This window comes from Physeter macrocephalus, chromosome 18, assembly GCF_002837175.3.
Source record: "Physeter macrocephalus isolate SW-GA chromosome 18, ASM283717v5, whole genome shotgun sequence".
Classification (NCBI taxonomy): Eukaryota; Metazoa; Chordata; class Mammalia; order Artiodactyla; family Physeteridae; genus Physeter; species Physeter macrocephalus.
In genome coordinates this window covers 55921808-55926096 of record NC_041231.1, presented here as the reverse complement: position 1 = coordinate 55926096, position 4289 = coordinate 55921808, and the positions used below count along the sequence as shown (strand labels likewise).

The 4289-nt window shown below is 42.6% G+C and overlaps 1 pseudogene; it reads right to left on the bottom strand.

Moving 5' to 3' along the window:
• Positions 1-2924: 2924 nt before the first annotated feature.
• On the bottom strand, positions 2925-3178 carry LOC112062343 (40S ribosomal protein S27-like; annotated as a pseudogene).
• Positions 3179-4289: the final 1111 nt, after the last annotated feature.

Below are 4289 nucleotides of genomic sequence, written 5' to 3'. Positions count from 1 at the left end.
TCTTTTGCATGTGGATATCCAGTTGTCCCAGCACCCTTTGTTTTATTTTTTAGTTTTTGTTTTGCTTTGTTATGGCCATGCCTCATCTTGCAGGATCTTAGTTCCCTGATCAGGTATTGAACCCAGGCCCCAGCAGTGAAAGCACCAAGACTTAACCACTGGACCTCCAGGGAACTCCCCCCAGTACCCTTTGCTAAGGAGACTATTCTTTCCTCCATTGAATGGTCTTTATACCTTTGTCAAAAATCAGTTGGCCATAAATATGTAGGTTTATTTCTGGACTCTCTATTCCATTGGTCTATTGTCTATCCTTATACCAATACCACACTACTTTGGTTACTGTAGCTTTGTAGTTTGTTTTGAAATCAGGAAGTTTGAATCCTTCAACTTTGTTCTTTTTCAAGATGATTCTGGCTCTTCAGGGCAAGTATTTTCTTTTAGCTCTAAAGCCAGTTTCTGCTTTTAGCCAGGTTTGTGGCTATTTCCGGACCATTATGGGTGCCTCCAGCCATGATGACATTGTTTGGAATAACGCCATTTCTCCAAACAAGGCATTATTCCTCTAAACAGAAAGAGATGTATCTGGGTCTTTGTGGAACCACATTTAGTTCCTGAGAAAAATATTAAGTCAAACAAGACTTTAGTTTTAGTTTTTTGGTATCATACAAGTGAAAACAATACATTTATGGGCTGAAATATTTGTCTAAATAGAAGACACAGAAATCCATTTTCTATAGTTTAGGCATAATTCTAGACACTCTGGCGTGTCTAACATGGTGGACACAAAGTCAAGGTTTGAATGATATTCTTGCTGTGTGAGGGCTGTAAGGCAGGTCCATTTGAACAAAAACCTTGTGGGTACACTTTTCTTCTTTTGCCCCTCCCTTTCCATTGCCCATCTTGCCTTTTCTTCTTCCTAACTTCATTCCTGGTCCTATTCTCACACCTCCTTCTCTGAAGATCTTTCTACCCTCCCTCTCTTTTCCTTGCCCGGCCTTCTCCTCCTTGCCCTTTAAAACTCCCAGCCCCTGACTGAAACCCAACTCAACTTTAGGAAAACAAGTTGGTCAAACTGATCCTCAGAAAGTGGTGTCAACGGCTAGCTCACTAACACTCAGCCTTCAGTGTTCATCTGTTAGCCCAAAAAGAAGCCAGCAGGTAGAATAATTGTAGATTGTCTAGGAAAGTCATTTGAGTCCCTCTGGGTCTTTCATAAAAATCACTCCAGTGAGCCTATGGTGAGGCCATATTTTGAGACAACCTAGTACTCTGTCTCAGTTTTCTGTTTTTCTTTAGAGCAGAACCTGGACCATCACATGTGGCGGGGAGCGTTGTAGAGGGAGATCTAGGGCTGGTTCCTTCCGGTCCCACCTTAGTCAAGTCCTGAGCCCTTCCTTTTACTCCATCAGTGGATCCCTCTGGACATCCAAGTTTTCACTTTCTGCTCTGGGCTATTGTGCCATGTGTTGTTCACACAGGGTCATTCTTTTTTTTTTTTTTTTTTTTTTTGCGGTACGCGGGCCTCTCACTGTTGTGGCCTCTCCCGTTGCGGAGCACAGGCTCCGGACGCGCAGGCCCAGCGGCCATGGCTCACGGGTCCAGTCACTCCGCGGCATGTGGTATCTTCCCAGACCGGGGCACGAACCCGTGTCCCCTGCATCGGCCGGCGGACTCTCAACCACTGCGCCACCAGGGAAGCCCACACAGGGTCATTCTTCTTGAATGACCAGCATGTTTTGTGTTGCCTGCTGCCTGTGACTGGCCTTCACTGACTCCCATAACAAGGACTCTGACCTTGATGTAGATTCCCCTTTCTTGTGGCTTCCCAGCGTTAAGGAGGGCTGCCTGCAGTTGGTCTATTCTTGGAACTTCCTCTCTCCAAAGCACTGTGGTTCATAGCCAGCTGCCTGGGCTGGTATTAGACCACCTCTCCTTTTCATTTCACAGGGACAGGACCCCTCACACAACTTCTTGGATTCCATTTTGTTTGTTTGTTTTGTTTTGTTTTTTTAGTTCATGGATATTTCTTTTCTTTTTTTTTTTTTTTTTTTTGCGGTACGCGGGCCTCTCACTGTTGTGGCCTCTCCCGTTCCGGAGCACAGGCTCCATACGCGCAGGCCCAGTGGCCATGGCTCACAGGCCCAGCAGCTCCGCGGCACGTGGGATCCTCCCGGACCGGGGCACAAACCCGCATCCCCTGCATTGGCAGGTGGACTCTCAACCACTGCGCCACCAGGGAAGCCCTAGTTCATGTATGTTTCTAATAGGTATATTGGATCCTGTGTCCCAGTCAGCATAACTCTCCCCAGTTTTGAAACAGTTCAGATAATTATCTGACCTCACCTTCTAAACATCACTTAACTCTAATATGAGAGAAAAGTCTTCAGTTTGTCAGGAGCAGAACTTGACTGGAGAAGAGAAAAACAAAGCCCATAATTATAATAAATATGCAAGAGCACAGCAGCAGCATTTAGGATCTTTAAAATTATATTCAGGTCCTTTTGTGTCTCACTTATTTCACTTAGCATAATGTCCTCAAAGTTCATCTGCAGCATGTGTCAGAACTTCCCTCCTTTGTAAGGCTGAATAATATTCTATGGTATGTACATACCACATTTTGTTTATCCATTCATCTGTTGATGGATATTGGGTTGTTTTCACCTTTTGGCTATTGTGAACAATGCTGCTATGAACTTTGGTGTGCAGATATTTGTTCAAGTCCTAATTTTTGACTATTTGTGGTATATACCATAGAAATAGACCATATGCTTTATCATACCTCCCTATTCTATTCCATTTAGCTGCCTATTCTTTCATCAGAACGATACCTTTCTTTTTTATCCTGCACGTTTTAATAATTTTTTGTGTGTGTCCAAAATGTGTTTATTGGGATGGTTTCCCATTCATCTTGATTCGGGATGATTTTAGTGCTGCTTCTGTCTGAAGGAGCAGCCTTCTGTAACCTTGCTTTTCCTCCTGTAGGCTGGCAGAGGACAGTAGAGCAGCCAACACACAAAACTACTGTTTGTGCATGGCTAAAGACGGTGGTGATTTTATAGCATCCCGGGCATTTCACAGCCATGAAATAGGAACTGGGGCTCTGCACCAAGCACTTCTTGTGTTTCATCTTCTCTTCTGGAGACGGATGAAGGAAATCATTTGCAAGAGGCATGTTCTCGTGGGAAGGTCGTCACTGCCGGAAAGGCTGTATGTTTTAATATCTGATAGGACTGGTCTCTGAACTCCACCCTCCCTCCATTTCCTTTACTTTTTCTGAATTACATTGAGTATTTTCTCTTATTAATTTATTGGGAAGAACTTTAGAAACTGATACATTACCACGTTAACAAAAGAGACACTTTTGTTTACAACCATTCTTTTTTTATTTTTTGGCCATACCGCGCAGCTTGAGGGATGTTAGCTCCCCGACCAGGGATTGAACCTGGGCCTATGACAGTGAAAGTGCCAAGTCCTAACCACTGGACTGCCAGGGAATTCCCTGTTTATAACCATTCTTTATATATTCCTTACTGTATTCTGATGCAGTTCATATGTGCTCCAAACATCCATGGTGATTTATACTGGAAGTGGTGTGCATGCAATTTGTGATTTTGTTGAAATATTATTGCAGTAGCTTTAGAAAAGCAGTTGACATACATGAAAGTGTTAATTTGAGTCAAATGATACCAAGGGATAATGCTTGATTTGTGGTAAGAGGTTTCATCGAAATATTTCTCCTAGTTGTCACTTAGCAAAGGTAATTGCTTACTAAGCTAGTCTCTTTGCATAAATTTCAATTTTCCAGCATTTGATTAAACTTGACAATTGGGATTCTCCATGGAAACAGTGGAGCAAGATGCTACACCTTCCAAAATACATAAAAATAGTGCTCTCTCATTTGTTGCCTGGCAGCAATACTCCTTGTTTTTACTCACAGGAAAATTTATTTTTGCTGATTGGTGTAACTTTGGCAGGGAAAGGGAAAGGACAAAATAGTTCTCTCAGCAATCAAAAATTGATAGGGCAGTTTAACTTTTTCCTTTTTTTAAAGACCCAGGTGAGGTCTTCATAACTTTAAATAGCATAAAAAGCATATACAATACAGAAGCATAAAGCATATAAAATATAAAGGCAGAGTGAGTACGATCAGAGAGGAGCCTTCAGTAAGTCTTTGAGGACAAAGGTTCTTTGATTAAGGGACACACTAGATGAAGCAGTTGCGGTTCTCAAGCCGTGTGGGTTCAAACTGCATTTATAAGGCTTAACAATAGGTCTTAGTCTAAATTTCA